General features: G+C 40.4%; 1 protein-coding gene across 1 annotated transcript in view; it reads right to left on the bottom strand.

Moving 5' to 3' along the window:
• The window catches only part of LOC130561338 (retinoic acid-induced protein 1), a 57,704-nt gene extending 37,471 nt beyond the window's left edge, over nt 1-20,233 (bottom strand). The window contains exon 1 of the mRNA XM_057345580.1: nt 20,025-20,233. The gene's annotated coding sequence lies outside the window, so the exon portion shown is untranslated. The remainder of the gene's footprint in view (nt 1-20,024) is intronic.
• Nucleotides 20,234-20,681: the final 448 nt, after the last annotated feature.

The following is a 20,681-nucleotide window of genomic DNA, read 5'->3' as shown; positions in this document are numbered from 1 at the left end:
GCAACCAGCTAGAAATCCATCTGACAAAAACACATTTTAAAGGTAAGGCTTTATTTAAAAAACAAGACTTTCAGACTCGTTCTATGCCAGTATGCGCCATAGTTTAGGCAAAGCATTTGTCACCCACTTTCATTTAGACCCCACGACCAAACGCGGGTGCGAGAACTGGACCCATGAACTTTTATGTTACAGTTCAATTTCAGGGTGCAAAGACTGACAATACTCTAAATTCACTATCAATAATATATTAAATCATTTAATATAGATTTGGTAATACATAGAGTGGGACATTAGTTAAAATAATATATACAATATATAAAATAATACATATTTGACACTTTTCATATATTAAGAAATAGATGCACTTAAATTATTATATTATGTATCATATTGCATTATACATTTTTGTTTCTTAATGGAAGGAATTTTGTAATGGATAATAAATCTATATTAAAGGCAGTTTAACAAAGGGTGACCACTTTGCTTCATTTTTATTTGCTTTTACTTTATCTATGTTAATTTGTATGGAAACAATGACTCTTTTACTACTATAGCACAACATTGTAGATATTTGTTCTCAAAATACACCAGACTGATGCATTTACCATATATCAATCAGACAATGTTGTAATTTAATTCTCGCAATGATTTGTGCGATGTTTTGAATACGCTTAATATATATTCTCTATAATATTGCTTTAAATGTACGTATTTGTACGTACAGGACATGTTTATGTGTGTTGTGCACACTGTGCCCCCTTAAAAAAAATGGGTGCATGACGCCCCTGGCTGTCACGATTTCAGATTTTCACTTCACAGCTTGGCCATAAGAATTCCCGGTAATAATATGATCAAAATATCTATTTAGATGTTTAAAAAATAAAAATAAAAAGCTATTAGGGATGGGCACGAGTACTCGATTACTCGAACGCGACAGCGACGATCAATGGTGAAAAAGATCATCGTTTGGGTCTATAAATACATTTTTAAATTATTTTCTTTCTTTCTGATTGGTTATGCTGGCATTTTGGGTTGTGCCCAGATATTTGATTGTTGGCCGGCGTCCCAGCCGGTGATCCAGCCGGCATCCAGTCCGGTGCAGCCGGCGTCCAGTCCGGTGCAGCCGGGATCCAGTCCTGTCCGTCCGGTGTCCAGTCCGATGTCCAGTCGGTGTCCAGTCCGGGATCCAGTCCGGTGATTCAGCCGGCGTTCCAGCCGGCCTTCCAGCCGGTGACTCTGCCGGTCTTCCAGCCGGTGACTCAGCCAGCAGTCAGTCCGGTCCCTAGCCGTGTCCGGCTGGCAGCCAAGTCTGCCCCCACCAAGGCCCCTGGGACTCCACGCACTCGAGCGTCCCCCCGGACTGTGAATCCCCCACCCAGCCCCACCCCTTTTGGACTTCCCCCTATGAACTTTGTTGTTCCCCCTCCCTCCTCCCTTGTTTGTTATTTTTATTGTGTCACCCCAACCCTATAATCATGTTTTCTTGTTTGCCCTTGATTTTGTTTGCCATGTTCGGTTTGTTTGTGTCACTGTCTGTCTGTCTTGTCCTGTAAGTCACCCTGAGGAGCGTCAGGATGTCGCTCCTTAAGGCGGGGGTTCTGTCGTGATTATGCCTCATCTTGTCATGTCTGCCTTGATCTTGTGGCAGAATCACGGCAGGATTAGGGTTGGGAATCGTTTCAATTTTATCGATTCCGATTCCAATTCTGATTCTGCTTATCGAATTCGATTCTTATCGATTCCCAGTTTCGATTCCACAGTTGAAGTAAAACATTTAGATATCAACCTGTATGGTCATTTAGTCTGCTTATTGACTTGTTTGCAAAATATATATTTATGAGCACCGTTTTGTGTATATTTACACATAGAAACACACCTTTTCTGATTTATTACAATTTGTATTATCATAGTTGAACTACATCATGGTTAAACTGCAGTTACTATAATGCAACTATGGTTAATTTGTGATTCCTGTGCTTTAATGCAAATTCTATAGCTAAACTATGCTTACTATAGTAAAAAATATCGATAATTTTCATAAGGGCTTTTATTGAGATATCAGCAGATCATGCAACGCATGTACTTTTCTGAAAATATGCACACAGGAATTGATAAGAGGAATTCAAATTTTAATCTCAAGTATCCGATTCCTATTCCTTTCGATTCCGATCCGATTCCTAGCCTTTCGATTCCGATTCCAAATTGGAATTGATTTTCGATTCCCAACCCTAGGCAGGATTCCTTGTTATATGTGGAGAGAGACGTTTTGGCCCTGTGGGCCTTCCATATCCTCTCTCTCCAGTGTTGCGTCTTTTAGCCCCGCCCTCTCGTTCCCTCTTAGCTTCTCCTTAGTGTTTGATCCTTGTCACCTGCCCATCACCCTCCCTGTGTTATCATCCCTAGTTTGTATTCCCCTATTTAAAGCCTCTGTTTTTCCTGTCCTGTGTCGGTTCATTGTTTCCTGTATGCTGTTAAAAGTTCTCGTTTTCCTGCCTTGTCTTGCCCGTTTCGTGAGTTTGATTTTGTTTATGATTTGTAGTTCTCGTTTTGTCCCCTTGTGGGAAGTTTTTGGTTATCTTTTGGAAACTCTCTTTTGTTATAGTGTTTTGTCACCCCATTGTGGGTTTTTGTTTCGTTTTGTGTAAAATAAACCTTTTTGTTAACACCTCAACACTGCTGCCTGCATCTGGGTTCTTCCCCGCCCTAATTCGTGACATGACGTTTCATCTCACGCTGATATTTCTTTTAAATGTTTACTTTATTTTTTAAAACATTGATAGTGAATTTTTAATAAGCTAACAGTGTCGATTTAATTATTTACTCAATCTTATAGTTTTATTAACATACATTTTCGTATCAGTGTTGTAATTAAAATCTTTTCATTGTCACCATGGTATGGGGGACACGCCCCTCCCCTCTAATGCCCCGCCCCCAATTAATCGAGTACTCGTTTTTCAAACCTGTCCAGTACTCGAAATGAAATATGATCAAAAATGCCCATCCCTAAATGCTATCAGTCAAATTTATCTTACATTATGTTTATTTTGCGTTTTCTCCTTTTTGGCTAACAAATCACATAATTCAAGTGTAAGGATTATAGAGAGAGTTGTTAACCAGTGTGTCTCTTAAGGCAAAACTTTAAACAGGTGCTGAATTATTATCATATTTACATTTACATTTATGCATTTGGCAGACGCTTTTATTCAAAGTGACTTTCATTGCATTATACTATACATTTATATCAGAGTATGTGCAATCCTTGGGATCGAACCCACGACCTTGGCGTTGCTAGTGCCATGTTCAAACCACTGAGCTACAGGAAAGAAATTATGTGTAGAATTAACACGATATCAATAATCATGGTTTTTAATATCACAAAACCAGTATATCGAGACACCCCATTGACAACACAATGCAACATATTTAAAAGAAAAATAAGAAATTCAAGAACAAAAATCTGATTTGTAAATAAATATTCTACTGTGGTTTTACACATTTGATTTATAAGTGTAAATATATTTTAGAGGCAGAGCAAGATGAAAGATTATGAAGACTTTTTTTACTTGAATAGCTAATATGTAAGTGTGTTGAATTTGACGTTGTAAATTACAAACAAATTAAAAAAAAAATCTATTTATGCCAAAGTGTCAGTAACTGTATATTGTATAACCCTCACCCTACCTCTAAACCCTCTCTGTATTTTTACATTTTCAAATAAACATTATTTAGTTAGATTTACACACGCACACATTCGCACACACACACACACACCCTTCTATCGCATTCTGTCCCTCAGACACACACACTGCTCCTCCTGAGGCTGTCTGTGTGTTAATCAGTGTATAATTATCCACTCTCTCTCTCTCTCTCTCTCACACACACACACACACACACACACACACACACACACACACACACACACACACACACACACAGGCAGCGTAGTGTTGTGCTCCACAGTACATGTGCATACGCACAGTATACACATACTGCTTCTAAAGCCACGTACACAGCCCCTGAGGCATTACAAATAAAATAAACACTTCACAGACATACAAACACCACACATTCAACACTGACCCCACACAGAGCAGTCACACACATGCCACTTATATTTCACACATAAACATTTATCTATGAAAATCAATAGCACACACAAATAACTGACATACAGCCACATAGACACAACCATCATGTCACAACTGGATATCGCCCACATACGTGATGATACCATACCCAGCAATCCTAATAAAACAATAAAATAAAATAAGGAATTTCTAATAAAAGGTGTTGTGGTTAGCTAACAGAACAGACGTGATAGATCTTTTGACACTGGCTGTAGAGATGGGACTGATCAAGCTGGGAGGATAGACAGACAAAAAATCGAGTGAGTGAGTAAGGTGGAGTTCAGTCTTGGCTACGGGAACCAGTGACATGGAAAATGGGGGGAGGACAGAGCACTAATGGCCACGAGACGCAGCTGCCCATAGACAGTGAAGAACACAGAGACCTAGAAAATGACATGATGCTGTTGTTTTCTGCTGCTTTTATCAGCGGATTGGCTTGTCGGAGTGGAGTGTGCGGAGGCGAATGTTAATGTCAGATCACACAAGAGAAGGTTTGCGTGTTGTTGCTCTTAAGTGACATAATTTAAGAGAAAGTCAGAGTATAACCAAGCGTGAAATCCTGAAATCCTAATGAGAGCAAAAAGATTGAGCTATCTCTCGCTCTTTCTGTCTCTCTCTCTCACACACACACACACGCACGCACACACACATCACATTTTATAATCTATACTTTACCATATTACACCATACTAAAATACCATACCATGCCATATTGTACCTTTCTATACCATACAACATATACTATCTATACTACTATACTAACTGTACTGTCCTGTACTGTTACTAGTACCACTCTGTTTTACTATTAAAATAGCCTGCCATGTGCTATACGGTACTATGGTAGTTTATATTACGTAACAACAAACTGCATTATACTGCATTATGCAATACTGTGTCGCACTATACTATACAAACTTATTTTATGCTTTACTCACAGTACTCATTGTACTAGATTGTAAATATAATGTTTGAAAGTACGCTACACCATTCTATCACAATTATCTGTACTGCATTACCATACAATACTATACTGTACTATAGCATTTTTCATTAATTGTAAACCCTGACTTTTGTTGTTAAGCGCTACACTGGGATCAGCTGCTCTGTGCAAGAGATACAGCAGACCTCTATTCCCATCATGCACCTCTGCTCTGAGACCAGCCTGTGCCTCTCAGCATAACACAGAATAAATTATCAGGCCTTATTGAGGTGATAGGGTTTCAGAGCTACATTTAGAACCGGGAGATAGTGACAAGTGAAAGAGGAAGAGAGGAATGAATCAGAGAGAGAGAGATGGTAAGGCGGCGCAGATGAGAGATGCTTAGTGTTAAAATTGGCAGCTAGACCAGAGAAAGAGAGAGAGGGTCATAGAAAGAGCACGGGAGGGGGAGAGAGAGACAGGGAAACGTGAGAGAAATTGTTATTGGAGAAATAGAAATGGGGAAAATGAGATGAAGAAGGAAGAAAAGGGAGACGGAGCACAAAAGGGTCGACTAGAGAATGAAGCAAATGAAGAGGCAGATAGAGGCGATGTGAGGTTTTAAAACTGAAAGAAGGCAAAGGTGCTGTTTTAGACCATATACGCTCTTTCAGTAACTACCTATCCATTACACACACACACACACACACACACACACGCACACACATGTCTGGTTTACTATCTCCGTGGGGACAGTCCATAGGCGTAATGTTTTTTATACTGTACAAACTGTATATTTTATCCCCTAACCCAACCCCTAAACCTAAAGATCATAGAAAACGTTTTGCATTTTTAGATTTAAAAAAAATATTGTTCTGTACAATTTATAAGCTTTTTTGCCCATGGGACCACAATTTTGGTCCCCACGGTGACACGAGCCCCCATGTGCATTCATGTTTAGGTCCCCACCGGGATATAAAAACATGAACGCACACACACACATCTGACAGATTCACTCTCTCAAGATTCTCTCTGTGTCTTTGAATTGCTCGGAGGCTGTCAAGCTAAAGTTGACGGCAATGTGACCCGCTGCACAATTGTCAGACTGCCGGTGTGCTAGGAAGGCAAATAACACAGATAAAAGCTTTTTCATTTGTACTGTGTGGTATACAGTACATGCATAAATATCACATACACAGTAACCGTTGTGTTAATTTAATGCTTTGGATTCATCCTGACCACTAAATACCCACCTGGACTTAAACTGTATAGTAGTCATACGATACGACACAATCGCCATGAGATTGGTTGGATTAAGTAAACATGTTCCTCATAAACCTTTATTTCGATAAGCTAATATTATTCACTAATATTAAAATGATTTCTATTCTGTTGATATATTTTTATTGTAGCATGCAAAAGATGACATTTTTAGAAGAAAATACTTGTGATGCTTATGTGTAATATATGCCACCTCAATGCTTCTGTGTTCTGGGTGGCTCTGAGGTGTTTTTGGTGCTTGTTGTGTCTCACGTTGTTATGTAGCTGCTACGCTATTCTGGTTGGTTGCTAGGGTTTGGCTCCTGATGCCGTTCTGTGGTTACTAAGGACCTCTGACTGGTTGTTAGTGCTCTGCTATGCGGTTGCTAGGGGGATCAGAGTGGTTTCGTACTGGCCCAAGTCAAAAGCTCATCTTCAAGTCTCTACAATATTTAACCTATATAGGTTCAATAGATTTTTGCCCATTTTAACATCCAGTTCTTGGACCCCATTGACTCCCATAGTAGGAAAAATTACGTTATCATTTTTTTGGTTCTGTTGAACACAAAAGAAGACATTTTGAAGAATGTAGGACAGCAAACAGTTCTGGGGCACTTTTGACGACCATTGTATTTTTTCCTACTATGGGAGTCAATGGGGGGCAAAATCTGTCTGGTTATAAGCATTCTTCCAAATATCTTTCTCAGTGTTCATCAGAACAAAGACATTTATACAGATTTGGATCAACTCGAAGGTGAGTAAATGATGACAGAATTTTCATTTTTGGGTGAAGTATTCCTTTAAGATATCATTCATCTCTGCAAGCACAAGCGTAGAGGAGAGTTACCTGCCAAAGTATAAGAGCAACGCACTGTTGATTTAAAAAATGCTGATGTGATAAACCTACAATGAAACATCAAGGTGCTTTTTAATCTCCAAACAACAATACACACAACTCAAGAACCCCATACAGTACAAAATGGCAGAAAACAAAGATAGTCCTTGTGTTTTAGGTGTGTTTGTGTGAAGAACAAGATGTTTGTGTTCATTATTGTAGTATTGACTTCAGTGTGACTCGCTGCAGCCATGGTGATGCCATCTGCTTCTGCACACATGCACACACACACTCAATTAATTTAGCCCGATTCACCTCTTTCCCATCCCACACAGATGTATCGACAGAGCACATCCCCTTCACATAATCACACACACACATCCATCCTCCACTGCTCGCTCTACCTCCCCTCCATCTCTACAGCTGTCTGTAGTTCTTGGGTGTGTGTGTCATTGTGTATATGTGAATTTAAATGTGAGTCAGAGTGTCTTTAAATTGCTTTGTGTGTGCATGTGTGTGCATCACGGCGTGCGCTTAAACTGCAGCAGATCTATTTGTACTGCATGCGCTCACACCTTATCAAGCTTGGCATATATGTGTGTGTGTGTGTGTGTGTGTGCATTATATATATGGCAGTTCAGAGTGTGTATGTCTGTGTGCACTTAACACCATATGAAAACAGTGAGAGGATCATTCATTTCTTCAAACATAAACACACAAACAAAACACAACTTCATGTCATCTGTCCTGTAAAATGTATGTGATGCTGTGCTATAACGCATGACTTGTTGCTGCTCTTGTATGTCTTGACTATGTTGAAAATGGAATAATAGTGTAACGCGTATTGCTGCACAATGCACAGTAAACAATGCATACTTCATGCTATTATTTTTTAATAGCATTGGCTATGCAGTGGTTCCCAAAGTGGGTGCTGTGACAACTGGCTAGGGGTTCCGCCGAATCTCAGCTTTTTTCCAGTACCATATAATAATCTTTTATCTTTTATCATATATTTTAAAATATATCAAAACACCAACATATGAGCATGTCCATACGGAACTGAAAATACGTGAAAAAACATATATTTCATACAAAAGTTTAAATATCTTTTTTACCGCCACTTGGACTGTTCCCAGGAGAGAATCGCTCCACCTATTGTACTGATGCGTGCTCATGTGGGACATGCGTTCCAGCTATCTCAGATTGGTTTCACGATTGCTCCCCCTGTCACGCTCGTCAGAAAAGTGAGTGAAACACACACACAAGCACACATTTTTACCAAATAATACGTCATTAATAGCGGTTCACTTCCGCGATTTGGTACGATTGCGTTCATATCAGCAGCGAAGAGTACTGGAGTTCACATGAACCGCACCCAGACCGCCCTTTTTAAGCGTACTCGGGTACAGTTCGTGGGTGACCTGATCCTTCTGCTCGCGATGAACTTCCATGGTACACAGACAGTACCTGTCACGAAGCGGTTAGCAGCTGTTCAGCTATAGCGCTCAGACTGTTTGCGTCAGTGTGTCCACGTATGACATCATATTAACGCGAGAGTAATGTTCTCGCGTTACTTTCGGTGCATACATTAATGATCTGCGCAGCACTCCGTAAACTCCGACACACATCTTAAAACTGCTTCGCACAACAGAGGTGACCAGATAGGTGGCCATCCATCATTCAGGGGTAGCCGTGGCCACCCATGGCCACCATAGCGACGCCCCTGCCCAAACGAACCGAACTCTGACGTTAATCGAACCCGAGTGCGCACCAAAAGTGCTAATGTGAAACCGCCAGCCTGCGCCGTCAGTGTGCTGTTGCCGTTTTCAACTTGTGTGAGCTAGCGTTCTCATCCCTGGCGTACGTGAAAAACAGCGCCGTCAGTGGAGCACGATCCACAATCTACCCCCGTATCAAGAGACTGTGCTCCCAAAAGCAGGCACATGTATCCAATTAAAATACCCATAACACAGTTACATCATGCACAGGTATTTTAGTTTCCTTTTTAGGTTGTAAGGTCAAGTTTGAACAAAGCAAATAAGAACCTAAAGAAAAATGTAATGTGAGTTGTTTATTATTATTTAAAGAATTAAGTATCAATCTTTATTCTAATGTGTTTTGTTCCAACGATTCCCACATACAGCAAATGGTTCATATCAGTCTATAAGATTTGTTTACATGTGTCATCGGGTTGTAAATGACAGATGGTTATTTTATATGATTTGTGTTACCTCATATATATGGGAGGCAAATCCTGCCAAATTTAAATAAGTAAATTAAACGATGAAAATGAAAATGAAAACCAGATTAGCAATTTCATTATACACAACTGCGTGCACAATACGTGCCAAAATGAAAAATAAAATGAAATTATTTTATTTTCATTTTCATTTTTACACTGACAATGCGTTGTCCCTGTCAAATTGAAAAAGAAAATGCAATTGGTGATTTGACATTTCATTTTCACTAAAATCTCGAGGCAAGACTGCCAATATGAAAATGAAAAGGCAAATGTGAAAAATAAATTGTAAAAACATTTTTTACAAAGGTTTTATTAATGTTCACGCAATAATACTGACACAATTCAAATTAAAATGTAAACTTTGATTTTTATTTTATTTTCTCTTCTCTTTTATTTCATTTTTGTTTTCATTTTCGTTTTCGTCTTCGTTTTCATTTTCTTTTTCTTGTTCACTGTCATGCAAATTACATGTTAATTAGTGGGTGTGGACGAGCGTCTGCATTACTGGGAACACCCACAAAAACGTCATATCCGTTTATTCGAACGAACGTGTGTAGACCTTGTCAGGCGCTTGGCCTTAGCGCTTTGTAATGATGACGATGACTGTGCCTGGTGCAATACCGAAAATTGTTGTGTGGTGTTCTGCATCTCTGATAAGTTAACAGACGAACAAACTAAAGCATTGGAGAGCCTGTATCTCTAGCGTGCCCTGAAACATGCCGGATTGCGATTGTCCCCACTCCGCCGCTGACCTGCGCTCACACTGTACATTACCATCCGCACCCGAGCACGCTATCATCATTACACTGTGACTGCTTTTAAGAAAACATAAACAAAGCGATCTTTCTCAGCACAATAGAATCCATCGTAATGTTCGGTTTGAGGTTGATAAGATGTGTTTAACTTCACGCGCGCTGTGCACAGACCAATTCGCTTATGGTATCACAAGAGCGGCTCATATGTGTTTAAATCAGGCCCGCGTACTTCATTCATTATGATTATGAGCCAATCGTTATACAAAGTGCTGCACTATGTTATGAACGCATGTTTTAAATGATGCGCCTGTTTAAATTCCTTGAAGTTCAGCTGTCATACCAAAAAACATCTAATACCCACAACACTTATAAGTGCAGGCCTGTGTCACCGCGCCGTGGGACAAAAAAAAACATTCGAATGAATTAATAGTGTGTGCGTATTAGATGTTTTTTGCCATCGTCATCATTACAAAGCGCTAAGGCCAAGCGCCTGACAAGGTCTACACATGTTCGTTCGAATAAACGGATATGACGTTTTTGTGGGCATTCCCAGTAATGCAGACGCTCGTCCACACCCACTAATTAACATGTAATTTGCATGACTGTGAACAAGAAAAAGAAAACGAAGACGAAAACGAAAATGAAAACGAAAATAAAATAAAATGAAAATCAAAGTTTACATTTTAATTTGAATTGTGTCAGTATTATTGCGTGAACATTAATAAAACCTTTGTAAAAAATGTTTTTACAATTTATTTTTCACATTTGCCTTTTCATTTTCAAATTGGCAGTCTTGCCTCGAGATTTTAGTGAAAATGAAATGTCAAATCACCAATTGCATTTTCTTTTTCAATTTGACAGGGACAACGCATTGTCAGTGTAAAAATGAAAATAAAATAATTTCATTTTATTTTTCATTTTGGCACATATTGTGCACGCAGTTGTGTATAATGAAATTGCTAATCTGGTTTTCATTTTCATTTTCATCGTTTAATTTATTTATTTAAATTTGGCAGGATTTGCCTCCCATACATATAATGTTGATTGTAATGCATTTGTAATAAATTCATGCAGCGGTTTATACTTCATTTGTTGTTTGCTCATCTGGATTTAATTTTATATATGTATGTATGCATGTACATTTATTTAAATCAGGGTTGGGGTGCCGTGGGGGAAAAAAACACTACAAAGGGGTGCCTTGCCTTCAAAAAGTTTGGGAACCAGTACACATTATACAATGATAAATATTTCACATTTTGTTCAGGCCCGGTTGGCTGGCTTGACTGTGGGGGAATCACATATACGTATATTCAGATATATATGGGCAGGTTGGGCAGATATATGTTCATAGTTCATTGCATGCATAGTTTTTACATTTGTCTGTGATTAAATTGACAAATCATTATGTAACTGATAGTACAAAATGAAAAGTCTGTCATCATTTACTCACCTTCGAGTTCCAAATCTGTATAATTTTTTTGTTCTGATGAACACAGAGAAAGATATTTGGAAGAATGCTTAAAACCAGACAGATTTTGCCCCCCATTGAATCCCATAATAGGAAAAATTACTTTAGCATTTTTTTTGTTCTGTTGAACACAAAAGAAGACATTTTGAAGGATGTAGGACAGCAAACAGTTCTGGGGCACTTTTGACTACCATTGCATTTTTTCCTACTATGGGAGTCAATGGGTGTTGAGATCTGTTTGGTTATAAGTATTCTTCCAAATATCTTTCTCTGTGTTCATCAGAACAAAGACATTTACTCAGATTCGGAACAACTCGAACGCGAGTAAATAATGACAAAATTTTCATTTTTGGGTGAAGTATCCCTTTAATAATATGTATTTGATTTTTAATGGTTTTAATTGTCAGCTGGATATTTTTGGAGAGGCCCAAGAAAAATCTGGGTGGACAATGCCTCCCCAGACCCCGACCTGTTCCATTTTAAATACGGTTCGTGGTTATTTATTTTGCATTTTAAGTTACATTTTCGTGAAAAAAATATTAAATGAATAGAAAAAGTGGCTACAGGAAAAAAATCAACTAAATGTATCAACATCTAGCAGAAAAAGGGAAAAGTTGGCAAAAAATATTTATTGTATTTATTACATGTTCTTAGCAAACGTAACATTGACTACTGGTTCATTAATCAAACTGAAAATAAAAGCTAGCGTTCACATGCAAGTGTATTTCATGCAAGTTATAGGCCTACTTGGAACAGAATAACGTCTGTTTTCAGTTTTGTGTAACAAAAATAGAGCTGTATTAGTTGTAGCCAAGATCATCCCACTGAAAATGGAAGGTCAACTCAAGGAGTATTCCTTCCAGTGTGACTTCTTGGGCACCACACGTTAGCAAATGTAGTACAAACTCTCATACTTGCGGAAATGGTACGGCTAAAATGAGAGAAAGTTAATCTGTACATAGTCTAGCTCTCCTAACACAGATTGAGAGAGTGTGTTTGTGCCGCTCTGTCTGGGTTTTGGTACCGTGATGCGGGTGTTAGCAGCCCAGAGATGAGTGGAGATGCAGATCAGATGAAACACTTGCTATGCATACGCGCGCGGATGAGTCCAGACACGCCAACTGCACCGCCAGTGTGTCCGCAGTATGAGTGACATTAATAACGGGGAGTGTGGCTAGTTAGCGTCACGCGTCCGAGAGCAGTCCGTGGTGTGACAATGAGCTCTCCGACTGGCTAGCGTGCCCGTGCGTGCATGCGTTCAAAAGAAGGCGAGGGGTGTTTTTGTCACCCCAGCTTTTGTGGTGTCCGCTTTGACGGGTCCTCCCAGGCGATGAAGGATCCACTGTCTACATACACACGCACACATACACACACACGCACACGCACGCACGCACGCACGCACGCACACACACACACACACACACACGCGTCAGACAGACGGTTAGTGGGCTGGGCATGTCTCCTCTCTCTCTCTCTCTCTCTCTCTCTCTCTCTCTCTGCGTCCGTTCATCTGCCGCATTCTCTCGTCCTTTCTCCCTCTGTTTTGACGGCACGCGTGTGTGCCAGGAGCATGCCTGCCCCATTATCAGTGCCCGCGGCACGACGTGCCCATTGTCTTTGCCGATGGTGAAGTGCCGAGGGCATTGTTTCCTGCTGGCGGTGGGCCTGGAGCACACATTTTCTAACACACATAGTATACATACTAAAGCTGTTTTGTTGCCATGGAGGGTAATGAATCGGTTGGCTGTTTTTTCCTCTTTTTGGTGCCTGCAGTGAACCAGAGTTCACATTGAGTCCTGCGATGTCTATTTATAAGGCTTTAATTGTCTTTTTTATCTTCACAGGAGATGCATCATGGTTGCTATGTGGACAACATGCAAGGGAAATCAAACAGGAGTGCTGGTTTGTTTTATAAATATGTTGGTACAAAGGGAAAAAAACAAAGCAATAATGAGGCCCTGCCCTAGATTGTACTAAAATGTATGAATGAGATCATACAAATTTATACAAGCCAACTCTTTAAAATAGTTCACCTACCAGTTGCATCCAGTTATCGTCCTTGAAATATTTTTTTGTTATTAAAAAATTGTCCACATTGCATTGTGGGATACAATTGAACAAATGTATGAATCAGTTATTTTTATGCATACAGGTGTGCATACTTAAAGCCATCGTCAGAGTATCATGCATTTACAAACTGCAGTAAAAACAGTTTAGTCGTTGATGTAGCGTCCTATAAACATCATCGGTAAAATCCATTCCATCGTGAAGCTGAGCGCCCACTGATTCATCAGTGAGCAAATAATCTGCTTTGAGAGGAGAGGAAAGGCGGAAAAACACAGAGAGAAATGATACATTCTGTGCTTTTCAAAAGGCTTAAAAATGTCTTCCAAGCTGGAGGTGTGCATTCATGCCCCACTTTACTGCACAGGTCTCTGAGATACACTATCCCCCCACCCCGAGAGATTGCCTCTGTCCTCTCTCAACCCCCACATACACACACACTCAAAACTCGTCAGAAGAACACCAGCTTGCCACAAACACGCTCACAAACAAAAAAACCATTAATGTAATCCCTTTCCCAGCACGCAGTACACACATGCATTCTGTCCCTTAAAGGGATGCTTCACCCCAAAATGAAAATTCTGTCATCATTTACTCACCTTCTGTATAAATTTCTTTGTTCTGTTGTACACAAAAGAAGACATTTTGAAGAATGTAGGACAGCAAACAGTTCTGGGGCACTACCACTGTATTTGTTCCTACTATGGGAGTCAATGGGGGCAAAATCTGTTTGGTTACAAGCATTCTTCCAAATATCTTTCTCTGTGTTCATCAGAACAAAGATATTTATACAGATTTGGAACAACTCGAAGGCAAGTAAATGATGACAGAATTTTCATTTTTGGGTTAAGTATCCCTTTAAGAGCAGGTGAAGGCCATTTGGTGCAGACAGTAAAGGTCCATTCACCAAGTATGATAGCTATAACTAAACATACATTTTTAAAAATCATTGTAAATGTAGGAATATAGTGCCAATCACACAATCTTCAAGCGATCGTGTTTGACCTGCAGTCCGATTTATAATCAAACCTGCATGCTATTCATACAAACGCAGCTCACTTTCATTGTTGCATTTGTTTTATTTTCTAAATGTTTGCTGTAGCATTATGAAAGGGTTAGTCTTCTTAAAACTACCCTTTTACTACAGCACCTAGTTGTGTGGTCCTTATTACAATGAGGGGTTTGATGTTATCATCAGGCTAAGCGTTGTCTCTCTCTTTCTCTTGCCCTCCTGCTTGCGGTTATATAATTCAAACGGGCGTTTGAAGCCAACAGAAAACTTTTCAAATGATCTGTCGAGCCGCTCTGATCATGGCGATGAAAATGCATCTTCAACAGCAAGACTTCAAATCCCTCTCATCTGTTGCTGGCCCCTGAGCGTCGCAACAAATCCCACGCAATAGCCCTTACCCCACTGCAGTCCAAAGCCGCCATCCAACACCTCAAGAAATCAAACGCATACACAAGCGGCTACCTGTAGGTGCCCTCAATAGTATCGCACGCAAGTAGCCCCGCTAGCTAGCGTAGGATGTGTGATGCTTGGCGGTAAATGGGTCTGTGCAGCTGCTCTCTCTTGAGGGGAGATGGTATGGATCGCATGCAGCCAGAATTGGGACGAAAATAAATCACATGCTTCGGTCGGTTTCTGTCGGGGCTTGAGCTTTAACTTTGCTGTATACATGCAAAGCATTTTTGGCCTTTCCGATGGTTGTTAGCTGTTCCAAACGCCTTTGGTTTTAAACGTTTAGCATAACATTGTAATGCTTGTGCTGCAGACCTTTCAGGTTATTGAGGTAAAAGATATATAAATACATTAAATGATTAACAAAACTTAGTTAGACTTTTTTAATTTTTTAAGGAAGGAACCGAACTCGTATTTATGAAACACAATATCAATCACTCTTCTGATTCGGGGCAGCATCGGGTTAGCATCCACCAAGAAGAAACTAGCAACCAGCTAGCAACACCATGGCAACCACCCCCCAACATAATATGTCATTACTAAATGTAAAAAAACATTATAAAAATGTTGACAAAAACAGGTATTCTTATATTGTAATGTTTAAAGCATTTTCATAACTTAAAACATTCTTACAACATATTTTTGTTAGCTGGGTTAGCAACTGCAACACCCTAGCAAGCAGCCAGAATTAGACATCGTGGCAGCAAGTTTTGCATAAGAAAGACACTCAGATTTTCTTGAGGAAATGTAAAAATAGATGAAGCACAGGCGGAGGGACTCAACTTGAACTCTCAAGCTCAATATGTCAGAGCAGGTGTGCTTGTCATCGCTAATGACACTTTGTTTAAGAAACTGTAAACTCAGACCACATCTATAATAAAAGATGTTAAACGCATGTTTTAAAAAAAATGAAGTAAGCCTGTCAGTGGTGAGGTGGGAAGCAGTTTGTGTGCGCATGCGTGTGGACAAGCGTTCTGGGCCAGTGGACTGGTAAATACAGCGGCTGTGGAGTGGAAATGAAGGCAGCATCTATTTGGAGAAACGGTAGATGACCTTCCTCTGAAGCTGGATGACATCCAAGCGATTTCACTGTGCAGCGATCTACCAGCGACGGCACACATCACACCCTCCCAAACGTGCACAGATGTGTGTATTCAGACACGCGTGGAAATGAGGGGTGTGAAGGCACACACATAAACAACAAGGCACAAGTTCATTAAGCACAGCCAAACAGACACAGTTATACATGCTGCATAAAAGGCCTACGCTGAAACAAAGAGTTCATGGGCAAATAAAAACAACCTCCCGCAATGTTATCAGGAATTTAATCTGGGTTTGGCTTTACACTGTTAGCTGCCAATATGATCAGAGGAAGAATTGTATTTGATCTGATTACTCTACCTTAAAAAACATCAGACATCTGTCAGCCTCACATTAAACCATATCAGTGACGCACTGCAGTTCAATGTTAAAGGGACAGTTCCCCTAAAAAAAAAATTTTGTCATAATGTCATTCGAAACCTGCAGTGGAACACAAAAAAAGATATTTTGAGAAACGTGGTGTTGTGTCTATGCAATGGAAGTAAAAAGTTGCTTGGTAACGGTCTATAAAATATCTTCATTAGGTTCTGCGGATGAAAAGAAATTCGTACAGTTTTGAAATGACATCAGGGAAATAATGACAACATTTTTATTCTGATATTTGGACGCCATTTGCGTGCATACTGTATGAGCAGACAGACAAAACTCTCTCATACCAGGTTACTTAGATAACTTATTTCGAAGTAATATTTGTCTTTTTTTTGTTAGCCTTATACATTTAGATAAATGCGTTTACTGCTTCACATATGACAGTCACATTCACTTCACTTAGCCTCCTCGCAAATACATTTAAAGGTGAAGTGCGTCATTTTTTCTTGGTGAAAATATTTCCTTTTATCCCAGTTTATCTATGAGAAAGCTATTCTTGGTTGATTCCCCTCAAAAGTGTTAACACTGCGGCTCTGTGGTGCCATCAAAACATTACTCTGCTTGTTTGAAGTGTCGTACATGGAAACATTGACTCAACCAATCGCATGACTTCATGGGCAGGACAATCTGTTTGTGCGACCAATGACAGAGGGTAAAATTAGACTTGAATACAGTCATTATTTTGACATAAGTTCACTTGGTGTTTAGAAAGCACACTTTTACACACAGTTACTTTGATTTTTGGTTGCCAGAGATTTATTGAATCCTCATACATTTGAGAAATATTTCAATTTCATTACTGCGTCATACATCCGACCTCCTGACCGTCAGATTTTTTGTTTATTTCTCTCTTTGTCCAATCATTTCCTGTCCTCGGCTCTTCAGAGCAAGAATGCTGAGCCCAGCGCTGCAGAGACAGCGGCATCTGGAGATAAATAATTCCTCCATCGCTCGCTTCTTCCTCTCTTCCTCCCTCTCTCTCGCTCTGGCCCGTCCTGACCTTATGGATCTGCTGTGCGCCGTGCCAGATTGTTGCTCAGGACTCTCGCACCTAGAAAACAGCCGAGGGGGAGGGGTGCTTTCTTTCTTCTTCTCTTAATATCCTCCTGTCTCTCTCTGTCTCTCCCTCCCTCCATCTATTCTTTCCGTGTCTCCATCTAATTTCTTTCCATCACTTTCTATTCTTGAAAGAAGCAACGGCTTACAATCTCTCTCGCCTCTCATCAGGGTTGTTCTCAGAATGACCCTCAGGTGGGTGACAGTTTCAGGGGATTGCATCAGCCTACACTTTCAGAATACTGACTGACAATACACATATAGCCTCTATACGGCGGTGCTGTATAGACCGCACAACAATAAAAATGCATAAATTCTGCAACAATACATCATTTATACTGCAGCAGAAACTCTCAGATGCAGCTTTCACTGCTTTATGACATTTACATGTGAAAATACAAAGCGAACGTGTCAAGACAAGAATCATTTTCTTTCACTTGTTATTGAGGACAGCAGGGTTGTTTATTGTTGCTGAGCAACGTCACATCTTTCTGAATATAGAAATCAACTGTTGTGCAGCTTTAAATGCGGCTCGTCCAATCACAATTCAGCATTGGAATGATGTGTTATATAATAATAGCTTTTATAATTCACACTGATGCTAGATTTATCATTCATTGTTAAAATGTGTTCTTTTTTATTTTGTTCTTCCATAAATAAATACATATTTTAAAATAAATACATATATTATATTTATATAAGAATTCAAAAGGGAAGGTATTATTTTCAGTAAATATATCTTGAATCAGATTTGTTTTTTCCCCATTGCTTCTCTTTAAGCATAAATCCAACACAATTTTTGATGATAATTAGAAATAAAACAATTTCCGAATGGATTTAAATACATATTTTTGGCATTCTTCATTTTGCTCCCCAAGTAAATGTTTTGATTTATGAAATATATGAGATATTAAGATTTATTTATTTATTTATGTTGCAGTAAAGTTTATCTTGTGGCTATAGAGTCCATGAAGTAAAATAAATTTGAACTTGAAATAAGAATTGAATCTGTATATTTAATTCACCATATTATCTCAAATTTGGCATTGACACGTTGCTATTAAATATAGAGGACAGACTTATTTTGCTGAATAATCAGTAAAAGTATAAAGTAGTGATAAAGCCATTTATTTATACCATGATAAAAGCTTTTGGTCATATCGCCAACCCCCATCAAAGGTTTTTGGATCCCGAGGCTTGTTTAACATGCAAGAGGGGACATTCTTAACCTTGAGGAAAGAGTTGCAATCTTATTTGTTGTTGATGTATGCGGCGTGTTATTGCGGATGCTGGTCTAAATCTTTCCTCGTTCCCTCTAATTCACTCACGTATTCATTTTATCCCTCCATATTTCTCTCTCTTCATCTCCCCAGCCTTCATATTCCTCGCCCCTCTCTCTGTTCACTGTCTCCTCTCCGTCTCACACATACCAACACACACACACACACACACGCACACACATACACACACACTGGCTGTCAGTCACATTCCCTCTGCACACACGCATGCATCACACACTCGCATCTCTAAATGGATTCTTGCGGAGAGGGGGGCCGTCCAGAGCATCAATATCAGTCAGCTGTGACACTGCAGTCTCTCAGTGCAGCGTTTAATAGGTTAGAGCTGTCGTACCCCTGTTTTCCCCTGATCAAGGGCATGGTGCATGCAAAACAACAACACACGCACACATACACACAACAGGACGAATTCTCTTGTAAACAGACCTTATACATGTGGATCTGTGACTGTGATCACTCAATACAAAATCTGTCCTCTGTAACAGAGATAACATATCATCACTCGTCTAAAATGCAGCACACGGAACGCATCCTCAATATAAACACAAGCGCATGTTGAGACAGACATGTTTTTCGCTTTGACCCCAAATGCAGCCCCGTTTAGCGCATTTCAACTGCAGACCCATGCACACACGCATCAGACACGTCATGCACACCTAGACTGAATATTAATCACATCTACTGTTTCTCAGCGATGGAACACAGAAATATCACATGTTAACTCTACATACTGATACGACCTGTGTACACATCCCATCGCCGGGTATCTGTTGCTGCTAAAAGTTGCTCATCCCTGCTGATCTGAAATCAGTATTATCGTCAGTCATCTGAGGATTCTGACTGGGGATGAAGCTGAACTCTGGTCAGTCTGAAGGATGAGGCACAGCCTCATGTAACAGCAAACACATGGGCAGTCTGTTATCCAACACGCCCCCCTGTCCCCGTGCATGCGGCTCTGGAGAAACACAGCAGCGCGCTTCTCACCCACATTCCCCAGCATTCATCCATCCGTCCATCTACTCTCACAGGCATTAAGCCCTTTAAATGCAGAGAAACGTGCAGCTGTACCTGCGGTGGTGCCTCTAAGCCTGGATCCCGGTCCTCTGGATCAGGGCTGCAGCCTCCTGCAACGCGGAAAATGTCAGATATTCCCTGTCAGTGGCAGCCGCCTCTCTCTCTTCTGCGTGCAAATTCTCTCTCTCTCTCTAGTGCACTTGCCTCCTTCCCTCTGCTGCCATGTTCGGTGTGGGGCGGGGGCTGGGGGTGGGTCGTACGGGGTTGGGGGTGCTGTTTGGAGGGGGCCGAGAGGAACGTAAAGGAAAGGACTCGGGGGGGGGGATAAGAAAGCAATTAGGGGGCAGTCCTCTCTAACTTCTAGACGGAATGTATAATGGAATTAGCTCAGGGGGGCTCGCGAGCCGTCCGCAGACCAGCCAGAGATGGATAGAGCGAGAGAGAGAGAGAGAGAGAGAGAGAGAGAGAGAGAGAGAGAGAGAGAGAGAGAGAGAGAGAGAGGGAACGTATGTGTGATTGCTGATTTCAGAGAGGGGGGAAAGACTGGAGACCACCTGCTCCAGATAGAGGGGAAAGATGTCGGCTGTAAAGGCTGTCTCCATCTTTCGTCAGATCGGATGTGGAAGGAACTCGGTGTGTGTGTGTGGGGGGAAAGGTTGAATGTGTTCAGTAAGAAACGGAGAGAGAAACACAGAAAGGGGATGCGGGAGA

This window comes from Triplophysa rosa, linkage group LG11 (assembly GCF_024868665.1).
Source record: "Triplophysa rosa linkage group LG11, Trosa_1v2, whole genome shotgun sequence".
NCBI lineage: Eukaryota > Metazoa > Chordata > Actinopteri > Cypriniformes > Nemacheilidae > Triplophysa > Triplophysa rosa.
This window is presented reverse-complemented; position numbering and strand designations above follow the sequence as displayed.